Raw genomic sequence first — 12,945 nt, 5'->3', positions numbered from 1 at the left:
GGAAAATCCAACTCCAAAGCAGGACAGCTGGTGGGCCACAGAGCTGATCTCTGGAACCTGAGGACAAGCCACACCTCACTGAGGGAGGAGCTGACTAAGCAGCTGCCACTGAAAGGGAAAAAAATTGGTGAGACTCCCTAACCGCCTGGCAAGACTAAGACAGAGCCTCTGCTTAAATACCAACACCAGGACTGGATGCTGAAGGAGTAACACCAGAACTACTAAGACTGAAATTCTGTTGTTCCTGAACCTGGAATTTTTTTGTGTGTTTGTTTGTTTGTTTTGCTTCCTGTTTGTCTCTGTGTGTTTGTCCATCTCTCCCTGTTGATTTCTTTGGTTTTCTTTCTTTTTTGTTTTTGTTTTGTTAGTCTTATTATTGTGAGTTAGCTAATACTAAATTACACACAGACCAGGGACAGAAATAGCATACATGTACTAACCTAAAACCCAACACACCCACAAAACAATTAAACCAAGGGAAAGAAAACAGGTGACTGAAATCACCAATAGCCTATCAAGAACATAGTTACACAGTACCAAGTGGAGTGATGGGAAGACAATAAAAGGATGGAAACCATTCTCCCCCCAAAAATAATTTAATACAGGATTCAGAGGGAAATGAAGAAAATGGATACTCAGTTCCAGACTCAAAAAAAACAAAGATAAATGATGCCAATTAATCCAATGAAGCCCACAAGAACACCCTGAAAGGAGCAATCTGGCAAGTAATCACTGAGAACTTCATGGAGATGTTACTAGACATGGTCAACCAAAACTTACAAGAGTCACTCAAGAAATTCCAAGACACCAAAAATAAAGAATATGAGAAGACACAGAAACAAATGAACTCATAGGAACCCTAAAGAAGCATGAAAGTGAAACAGAGAACACTATTAATAGAGAGATAAATGAATTAAAGACAAAAATTGACAGAGGAAGTGACCCATGATATGGAAAACCTCAGAAAAAAGAATGAAACAGAAATACAAAACACAATGGAAGTCCACTCCAACAGACTAGAACATGTGGAAGACAGAATCTCAGAACTTGAATATGAAGAGCATGGAATGAGGTATTCTGGGCACTGAATGAAAACAACTTCAACCCTCAGATACTCTACCCAGCAAAACTACCATTCAAGATAGATGGAGCAGAAACTAAAACAATATATGACCACCAAGCCACCACTACAAAAGATTCTTCAAGGAATTCTTCACACAGAAAATGAAAGCAAAGAAAACCATAAGAGGACAGGCAACACCAAACCACAGGAGAAGAAAAGACAAAGAATCAGAGAGTAACATTGATTCAGCTGCACAAAACCAAATGCTTAAACAACAAAAACAACTAAATGACAGAAATCACCACATACCTATCAATACTAACACTGAATGTTAACAGACTTAACTCCCCCATCAAAAGACACCATCTGGCAAACTGGATTAACAAGGAAGATCCAACAGTCTGTTGTTTACAAAAGACCCATCTCATTGACAGAAACAAGCACTGGTTTAGGATGAAAGGCTGGAAGAAGATTTACCAAGCCAGTGGCCCCTGAAAACAGACAGTAGCAATACTTATCTCGGACAAAGTAGACTTCAAACTTACATTGATCAAACGAGATAAAGAAGGATACTCCATACTAATAAAAGGTGAAATACACCAAAAGGATATAACAGTTTTCAACCTCTATGCACCCAATGTCAGTGCACCCAATTTCATCAAACATACTCTGAAGGACCTAAAAGCATATATAGACTCCAATGCAGTGGTAGTGGGAGACTTTAATACCCCCCTATCACCAATAGATAGGTCATCCAAACAAAAAAATCGATACAAAAATTCTAGAACTAAACCACACCATAGATCAATGGACCAAGTTGATGTCTACAGAATATTTCATCCCAACTTCTGCACAATATATATTCTTCTCAGCAGCCCATGGAATCTTCTCCAAAATCAATCATATGTTAGGGCACAAAGCGAGCCTCAGCAAATATAAGAAAATAGAAATAATACCATGCATTCTACCTGATCACAATGAATTAAAACTAGAACTCAACAACATAAACAATAGTAGAAAATGTGCAAACAACTGGAAGCTAAACAACACAATGCTCAATGATCAATAGGTCATTGATGAAATGAAAGAGGAAATTAAAAGATTCCTGGAAGTTAATGAAAATGAAAACATGACCTACCATTAACCTATGGGACACAGTACAAGCAGTTCTAAGAAGAAAGTTTATAGCCATGAGTGCATATATTAAAAGGGCAGAAAGATCTCAAATCAATGACCTAATGCTACATCTCAAATTCCTAGAAAAACAAGAACAAGCAAAACCCAAATCAAGCAGCAGAAGAGAAATAATTAAAAATAAGGGCTGAAATTAATGAAATAGAAACAAAAAACATACAAAGAATCAACAAAACAAAAGCTGGTTCTTTGAAAAAATAAAAAAGATTGACAGACCCCTGGCAAACCTGACTAAAATGAGAAGAGAAAAAACACAAATCAATAAAATCAGAAATGCAAAAGGGAAGATAACAACAAACACCACAGAAATGCAGGAAATCATCAGAGACTATTTTGAGAACCTATATGCTAATAAATTTGAAAATCTTGATGAAATAGACCAATTTCTAGATACTTATGACTATCCAAAATTGAACCAAGAGGATATTAATCACCTAAATAGATCTATAACACAAAATGAAATTGAAGCAGCCATAAAGAGTCTCCCCAAAAAGAAAAGTCCAGGACCTGATGGAGTCTCTGCTGAATTCTATCAGACCTTTAAATGAGAACTAATACCAACCCTCCTTAAACTTTTCCACAAAATTGAAAGGGAAGGAACACTGCCTAACTCATTTTATGAAGTTAGTATTACACTCATCCCAAAACCAGACAAAGACAACTGCAAAAAGGAGAACTCTAAGCCAATCTTAATGAGCATTGATGCAAAAATCCTCAACAAAATAATGGCAAACCAAATTCAACAACACTTCAAAAAGATTATTCACCACAACCAAGTGGGCTTCATCCCAGGGATGCAGGGGTGGTTCAACGTACAAAAGTCAATGAATATAATACAGCACATTAATAGAAGCAAAGACAAAAATCACCTGATCATCTCAATAGATGCAGAAAAACACTTTTACAAGATCCAAACCACTTCATGATAAAAGCTCTAAGAAAACTAGGAATAGGAGGAAAGTACCTCAAGATTGTAAAGGCTATATATGACAAACCTATAGCCAACATCATACTTAATAGAGAAAAATTGAAACCATTTCCCCTAAAATCAGGAAGGAGACAAGGGTGCCCACTTTCCCCTCTTCTATTCAACCAAGTCCTGGAATTCCTAGCCAGAGCAATTAGGCAAGAAGAAGAAATAAAGGGAATACAAATAGGTAAAGAAACTGTCAAAATATCCCCATTTGCAGATGATATGATCCTCTACTTTAAAGACCCAAAAAACTCTACCCAAAAACTCCTAGACTCCATAAACAGCTACAGCAAGGTGGCAGAATACAAAATCAACTTACAAAAATCATTAGCTTTTCTATACACCAATAATGAACAAACTGAGAAAGAATATATGGACTCAATTCCATTTACAATAGCCTCAAAAAAATTGAATACCTAGGAGTAAACTTAATAAAGGATATGAATGACCTCTACAAGGAGAACTACAAACCCCTGAAGAAAGAGATCGAAGAAGATTATAGAAGATGGAAAGATCTCCCGTGCTCATGGATTGGCAGAATCAATACAGTAAAAATGACTATACTACCAAAAGCAATCTACATGTTTAATGCAATTCCCATCAAAATCCCAATGACTTTCATCACAGACATTGAAACATCTATCCTAAAGTTCATTTGGAACACAAGAGGTCATGAATAGCCAAGGCAATACTCAGCAAAAAGAGAAATGCTGGAGATATCACAATACCCAACTTCAAATTATATTACAGAGCAATAGCAATAAAAACAGCATGGTACTGGCACAAAAACAGATATGAAGACCAGTGGAAGAAAATAGAGAACCCGCATATGAATCCACACAGCTATGACCACCTTATTTTTGACAAGGCACCAAAAACATATGATGGAGAAAAGACAGCCTCTTCAACAAATATTGCTGGGAAAAGTGGTTATTTGCCTGAAGAAAACTGAAACGAAACGGTGTGAGATACAGTTGTCAGGCTGAGACAGTGAAATCAATGCAGCTGATGCATGACAGTGAGATGAAGGTCAGGCTTGTCAGAACAGTGAGATCCAGGACACAAGATCTCAAGAGCCCTGTGGTAATACTCTACTCCTGGGGTCACTACAGTATAAACTAGCTGTGAAGAATGGAGTCCCCTGATTCTGTTGTGCAGATTTTCCATGTGAATGCCCTGTTCCTGCCCAGGTTTTAACTGGGATGTCTTTCCTCCATGACAGAGGTGGTTCATTCTTCCTGCTTTACTGCCTAAGCTTCCAAAGCAACAGGCCAGAAGGAGCATCCTCAACTCTCTCAAATTTCCAGGTGTGGTGAGGTCACTGTGATGACACAACAAAAGCTTTTCTGATTGGTTACACTGCTTAGGCACTCAAACCAAGGCCCCTACCCCTCCACTTACAACAGCATGGCTGACAGTGGCCTGGGGCCACCTTCTGACCAGAGGATTGCTTTTGTCTTCAAGTTGCCCCTTACCTTTCTGGGACCAAATAGTTCAAGGTTGAATTGGGATGAAATTTCTGAAGTTTTCCAAAGAACTCCAAATTCTGAATTAAAATTTTGGCATGGAGGAAATGATTCCAGGTACAGACTAAAAAAACACCTCAAGCTATTTGGAATTCCATTAGCAGTTGTTACTCCTTTGACATAGGATGATTCCATTGCCCTCTCAGAGATTCATCTTCAATCATGGCAGTATATTGCCTTCAGTGGACCTGAATTGTTCACATCCAGAAACCCGTGGATTCTTATTCACTGACTCTGTCTTCCTGATTGTATGGCAATATGGAAACACACAGACACACACACACACACACACACACACACACACACACACACACTGACATAAACACACACAGATATAGTGGGTATATTCAATAAATGTTAAATATTACATAGTAAGGGAATTTATTAGCTTTTATCTACTGACAGCAACATTCTGCAATACCAGAAATTATTGTAGAGATAGAAACACTTTTGACATTCAGAAAACTGAAACGAGACCAGTGTTTTTCATCCTATGCTAGTATCCACTCGAAATGGATCAGGGACCTTAATATCAGACCCAAAACTCTGAAGTTAGTATAGGAAAGAGCAGGGAATACTCTGGAAGTAATAGGTATAGGCAAGGACTTCCTTAATAGAAGCCCAGCAGCTCAGCAACTAAAAGAATGGACAAATGGGACCTCATAAAGCTAAAAAGCTTCTGCACAACAAAAGAAATGGTCTCTAAACTGAAGAGACCACCCACAGAGTGGGAGAAAATATTTGCCAGCTACACATCAGACAAAGGACTGATAACCAGAATATACAGGGAACTTAAGAAATTAAACTCTCCCAAACTCAATGAACCAATAAAGAAACGGGCAAGTGAACTAAACAGAACTTTCTCAAAAGAAGAAATTCAAATGGCAAAAAACACATGAAAAACTGCTCACCATCTCTGGCCATAAAGGAAATGCAAATCAAAACCACATTGAGATTTCACCTCACCCCTGTTAGAATAGCCATCATTAGCAACACCAACATGTGTTGGCAAGGATGTGGGGGAAAAGGAACCCTCGTATACTGCTGGTGGGCATACAAGCTAGTGCAACCACTGTGGAAAAAAAATATGGAGGCTTCTTAAAAAGCTAAACATAGATCTGCCATATGATCCAGCAATACCACTCTTAGGGATATACCCAAAGGAATGCGGCACAGGTTACTCCATGTTTATTGTGGCACTATTCACAATAGCTAAGTTATAGAAACAGCCAAGATGCCCCACTACTGACAAATGCATTAAGAAAATGTGGTATTTATACACAATGGAATTTTACTCAGCCATGAAGAACAGTGAAATCTTATCATTCACAAGTAAATGGATGGAACTGGAGAACATCATTCTGAATGAGGTTAGCCAGGTTCAGAAGACCAAAAATTGTATGTTCTCCCTCATATGTGGATTTTAGATCTTGGGCAAATGCAGCAATGTGGTTGGACTTGGGTCACATGCTAAGGGGAGAGCACATACAGGAGGAATGGGGATAGCTAGGAAACCCAAAACTTGAAAGTGTTTGATGTCCCCACTGCAGAGGAGCTAATACAGTAACCTTAAAGCGACAGAGGTCAATATGGGAAGGTGATTAGGAACTAGTGAAAAGGTGAGGTAGAGATGAATCAATTCGGGTTGTGATACAATTGTGCATGGAAGCAATGCTAGGAATCTCTCTGTATAGGTATCCTTATCTCAACTAGCAAAAACGCTTTGTCTTTCTTATGTCTTCTCTTCAACAAAATTGGAGATAAGGGCAGAATAGGTTCTGCCTGGAAGTGGGGGGGGGGGTGCAGGGGAGAGGGAGGGTGTGGGTGTGCAGAGGGTCGAAATGTCCCAAACAATATATGTACATATGAATAAATGAATAAAAAAAAAAGGAACTCATTCCCAAGCATATTTATGTAGATAGATGCTAATCAAGGTTGGGCACAGTGGCTCATACCTTTAATGTAATCCCAGCCATTTTGGAGGTAGAGATAGGAGGACTGCAGTTATGGGCTAGTCCCTGGAAAAAGTTAGTGAGACCCCATCTCAATAAATAAGCCAGGTATGATGTCACATGCCTGTGATCCTTGCTACACAGTACACATATGCAGGAGGATTGCAGTTCAGAAGAGTCAAAAAATTAATATTGTTGTACACTTAGAATTATAATTAGTTTTTTTACTCTTTCTACATATTTGGCTAAAGATATTCAGACCTATGAACAGGATTGGATCTGTGATAATAAGAGACTCTTACCCTAGCTCCCAATTCTTATGTTCTTACATAACACTGAGGGTTTACAAATTCTATATTCAAGTTTCATATCTGCACAGTTGGAGAAACAGTGTGAGTGGCTCATCTCTAAGGGCATAACTTTTTTTATTGTTTTATTATTCATATGTGCATACAAGGCTTGGGTCAATTCTCCCCCCTGCCCCCACCCCCTCCCTTACCCCCCACTCCACCCTCTCTCTCTCCCTCCCCCTCAATACCTGGCAGAAACTATTTAGGGCATAACTTTTAATGTATTCTTCCAAAAGAGTGGAATTTTTCAGCTAAGATTCGGAAGTGACATGCCTTTGGGTGTAAAAATTGCTGTCTCTGGCAGGTGACATTCTTATATAAAATCACCAGACGACCATGGTAAAATGTCTTTAGATGTATCCTGAAAGTCTAACGAATGAGTATGAGTATCTAGAATGTGATATATTGAATATTATCTTCAAACCACTCAGCAAATAAGCAATTCATCTTAGGGGACACAGGTAGGCTCATTGCTTACTCGAAAAGGAAAGGAATGAAGACAGAATAAGCGTATGATAACTAATCAAGCTGCTCACAGGAGACTAAAACCAACACGGTAGGGACAGTGAAAGGAGATAGCAAAGCTGTATTTGCTATGACAGCAGGTCATGCTCCTTTCATCAAGAAACTTGCTACTGGTAATAGACTTACTCCCTGGACATTCCCCCCACACAAACACATGCATACTATTTCCTCGTCTATGAAGTGAAGCTAAGACACTGCCCAGAGCATTGGTGAGGATTAAGTAAGGTGCTCCATGTGGGTTTGTGATTTAATAAATATTAGCTGTTACTTATTTTTTTAATTTCCTACATTTCTTTATGGACCTAGTGCAAGCTCACCTACCACTTTCTTACTGAGGTCTTATTCCTGTTTCAGATGAGAGAATCTCCCTCTCTTCCCTCACTCATCTCTACCACTCCTGAGCACATACCACCTCACATTGCTTCCTCTCTTTAGTCAAAAGTTTCTCTTCTGCACTTTGAACTTCCATTCTTCTATATCTTTCCTCATGCTTATTAGCCAGGGAAAATTATTGGTATGACCAAAGGCATGTGAGTGGTGAGTAAAAAAGCTGACTATAGAGCTATGATTTCCCCACTCTGTATGTATTTTCTTCCTTGTATCCTCTACACATGACATGGTAACTTGCATATGGTTGAAGCACCCTAAATGTCATCTCATTTAAAAAAGACAACAGTGGCCAGTGCTGGTGGCTCATATCTATAATCCTAGCTACTCAGGAGGCAGAGATTGCAAGGATCGATGTTCAAGGCCAGCCTGGGCAAATAGTTTGAAAAACCCCATCTCCAAAATAACCAGAGCAAAATGGACTGGAGGTGTGACTCAAGCGGTAGAGTGCCTGCTTTGCAAGGGTGAAGCCCTGAGTTAAAAAAAAAAAAAGTTTCATCCAAAAACAGAGAGATTATGGAATATATTGAATAACAATACCAGTGTGATTGGAAAGGATGGGGAGGTAGTGGGACACTGGGTCACAATGTTCTTTGGAGTTTGTTTCTGAAGTATTTTAGACAAGGAAGCCTTCTCTACTCTGAGGCTGTGCACAAGAGGCAAGCCGAGTGGAAGGATGACCATGGGGTTTTATGGCTTGATGTCACCAGTGCACCTGTGACTAACCCTCACTTGTTCTCTCCTACAGGATCTGATCAGTTCAAGGTGCCTTTTGAGCCTTCCTTTCTGGTGCCCTTGCCCAGCTCTTCTTAGCTGTGTGTCATGCCTGGGCTCATCAGAGACATCTACAGGTGAAAGGGTTAGGTGGCTAATCATGCAGCAGAGGGGTTAGGAGGAAGCTTGGACAAGACAAGGAGATAAAAAGGAAGTTCCTGCCAAGCACTGCCCACTCACGCCTGTAATCCTAGCTACTTAGGAGGCTGAGATTGGAAGGATCGTGGTTCGAGGCCAGCCCAGGTGAATAGTTTGCTGAGACCCCAATCTCCAAAAATAACTAGAGCAAAATGGGCTGGAGGTATGATTCAAATGGTAGAGTGCCTGCTTTGCAAGTTTGAAACCCTGAGTTCAAACCCCAGTCCCACCAAAAAAAACCAAAACAAAACAGGTAGTTCCAAAGAAAAGGTAAGACCATATTAAAAAAGGGACAGTGGGTTTCTGCAAGTATTAAACAAAACATAAACAAAGTCAAAGGGTCAAAATATTAATTTGCTGAAGAAAGGAGCTAGAAGGCACAATTAAACTTGGAATTTAGGCTGATAAAACAATTTTTTAAAAACATTTGTAGACGCCATACATTAACTGTCCCTCATCTGCAAGACCTTGACACGATTTATGAGTGAGTTGTTAGTCTGGCAGATAATTCATGCATTAACAATTTAAGATTTAGATCATGGTAAGGGTAGTAGTTCTTATTCTAAGTTTAAGTTATATGTAGTTTCAAAATATTTAAGACAAGTTTCCTGTATACGTCTCAATAATTTGGGTTTTGGTTCCATCATGCTAGATCTGCTATTTCCTTATAAAAGGTAATTATCATATGAATTAATGCAGAGTAGCCAAATCTAGCTGCATAGCAGCGTCATACACAAACCACCAAAAACAATTCCCAGTGACAAGGCATGATGAAATTGTGGCTATTTGTATAGCTTGATTATCAGTACCTTTCTCAGGAGCTGGTTATAGAAATGTTCAAGTTGATCTGACAGTATTTTGTTAAGAATATTTGTATGTTTTTTTCAGCATATATAGACAAAAAATTGTTTTGCCTTCAGTCAAAACTGAGTCTTCATGGCATTCTTTTGCTGTTTTATAACGTTTATTTCTCAAGAACATAGGAACAAATTTGGGCTTTTTACTAAAGATACCTAATGCTACAGTATGGTTTTCTTGTTGCCTTTTTTGTTGGCCTAGTTTAGATTATATTACTTTGGGCTGTAAGATGGGAATAGTATGAACTCTCCATCTATATGTGGCTGTGCCATTTACACATTAGGCTGAAATTCCTCGCTAAGAAGGTACAGGTACACATCGATTTAGACAGCTGGCATGCAGTTGGAACCTGGCTTGTGATCTACTGAAGTTTTTTGTTTGTTTTTTCCCAGGAAGTACGTTCTCTGTTCCTTCTTCATTTTCTGTTCCTCTTGTTGGTCAGTGCAGGGCACTGCTCCAGTTTTATTCGATTGTCCACAGACTCTTCTAACATTGTGTCTACATCCCACATTATACCCAGTCATCGCTTGTTACACATCAGGTTTGATTCCATATCTTGACTATTGTGAACAGTACTGCAATAAATGTGAGGGCAGGTGTTTTTGTGACAAGATTTCAATTAATTTGCATATATATCCACTAGTGAGATTGCTAGATCATATATAGTTCAGTTTCTAATTTTCTGAAGCACTTACATAACATTTTCCATACTTTGCATTCTCATCAATGGTGTATGAAGTTTTCTCTTCCGTACATCCTCAATAGGAGTTTTTGTCTTTCAGATAATACCTCTTATAACTGAAGTGAGATATCTCATCCTGGTTTTGCTTTGCATTTTCCTGGTGACTAGCCATGTTGAGCATTTTTCCATATACTTTTTGGACACTTGAATGTTGTCTTTTGAGAAATGTCTGTTCAGGTCATTTGCCCAGATCTAAATTAGATTATTTGATTTTTGTTATCTTTTGAGTTCCTTATATATTCTAATGTTGGTCCTTAGCCAAGTAGTTTGCAAATATTTTCTTACATTCTGTAGGTAGTCTCTTTATCCTGTTGATTGTTTCCTTTGCTGTGCAGAAACTTTTTAGTTTATCTCACTTCCCTGATTTTTCTTTTGTTGTCTGTGCTTTTGGTGTCATATCCAAAACATCATTTGCAGTTCCAAGTCTTAATTTAAATCTTCAGTCCATTTTAGATTGATTTTTGTGAATAGTATAAAACAAGGATTCAATTTCATTCTACCAAATATAGATATTCAGGAGCCCCAACACTGTTGAAGAGAATGTTCTTTTCCCATTGTTGTGTGTTCTTTCGTTTTTGGCAGTACTGGGGTTTGAACTCAGGGCCTCATGCTTGCTAGGCAGGTGCTCTACTGCTTGAGCCACTCCACCAGCCTCCCCACCCCCACCCCACTGTGTATTCATAACACCCTTTCTGAAGATCAGTTGACTATATATTCATTATTCATGGGTTTATTTCTGGGCTTTTTTATTTGTCTGTTTGCAGTACTGAGGCTTGACCTTAGGGCCTACACCTGGAGCCACTCCATCAGCCCTTTTTTATGGAAGGTTTTTGAGATAAGGTCTTGCAAACTATTTGCCCAAGCTGTCTCTGAACTGTGATCCTCCTGATCTCAGCCTCCTGAGTAGCTAGGATTATAGGCATGAGCCACTGGCACCCGGCTATTTCTGGGCTCTTTACTCAGTTCTATGGGTTCATGTGTCTGGATTTTATGTATTTATTTTTCTCAGTATTGGAGATTTAACTCAGGACTTTGAGCACAAGCAAGTGCTCTAACGCTAAACCACAGACTAGCCCCTATGTGCCTGTGTTTATTCTAGTTCCACACTGCTTTAACTGCAATAGTTTGTAACATATTTTGAAACCAGGAAGTGAATTCCCTGCAGTTTTGTTCTTTTTGCTTAAGATTGCTTTGGCTATTTGAAGTCTTTTTTGGTTCCTTATGAATTTTAGGATTGTTTTTCTATTTCTGTAAAAATGCTGCTGAGATTTTGATAGGTATCACATTTATTTCAATACTTACATTGCTTTGTATAGCATGAACATTTTAAAAAATATTAATCTTCTAATTAATGAACATGGAATGTCTTCCTATTTATTTGTGACTAATTTCCTCCATTAGTGATTTGTAAATTTCAATGTATAAGCCTTTCACCTCCTTGGTTAAGTTTACTCCTACGTATTTTATTCTTTTTGTCGCTATTGCAAATTAGATTATTTTCTTCATATTCCTGTTGGCTACCTTGTTAGTGTTTAGAAACAGAACTTTTTTCTGTATGTTGATTTTGTATCTACAACTTTACTGTATTCATTTATTAGCTCTAACACTTTCTTTTCAGGTGGGAGTGGGGTTTGAACTCAGGGCTTCGTGCTTGCAAAGCAGGTGCTCTACCACTTGAGCCACGCCTACAGTCCTTAGTTCTAACACTCCTTGAGTCTAAGATTTTTCTGTATATAAGATCATGTCATCTCCAAAAAGAAGCTATTTTGTCTTCCTTTTCTATTTGTATGCCCTTTCCTTCTTCCTTTTTCCCTGTTTGTATGTCTTTTATATCTTTCTCTTACCTAATCGCTCTGGGTAGGAGAAATTGGCTAGGAAATTGGAGTAATTTCCAGTGCCAGGTGAACAGAAGTGATAGGATGGGCATCCTAGTCTTGTTTCATATCTTAGAAACAAGACATTCAATTTTTTTTTAATGTTGAGTATAATGGCAGCTATGGGATTTCATGTAAGTCTTCATTTTGTTATGGCAAATTTCTTCTATATTTAGTTTATTAAGATTTTTTAAAGGGGGGAAGTAAAGGAGAATGATGGGTTGAATCCAAGTATGATATATTGTAAGAACTTTTGTAAATGCCACAATATACCCCCACACAGCACAAAAATTTAAAAAAATACCAAAACATAAAAAATTACATTTGATTTGCCACTAAAAAAGAGATTTTTAAATCATGAAAATGTGTTGAATTTTGTCAAAACCTTTTTCTGCATTTATTACATAATCGTGATTTTTTATTCTTCAATCTGTTAATGTGGTATGACACATTAATAGATTTATTTATGCTGAGCCATTCTTTTGTTTCAAGGATACATCTCATTTTATTTTATTTTTTATCATATTATTGTTGCACCTGAGGTACATTATGACATTTACAAATGTTCTTACATTATGTCATAGTTGAA

This window comes from Castor canadensis, chromosome 14 (genome assembly GCF_047511655.1).
Source record: "Castor canadensis chromosome 14, mCasCan1.hap1v2, whole genome shotgun sequence".
Lineage (NCBI taxonomy): Eukaryota > Metazoa > Chordata > Mammalia > Rodentia > Castoridae > Castor > Castor canadensis.
Note: the sequence above shows the minus strand (reverse complement) of the source record.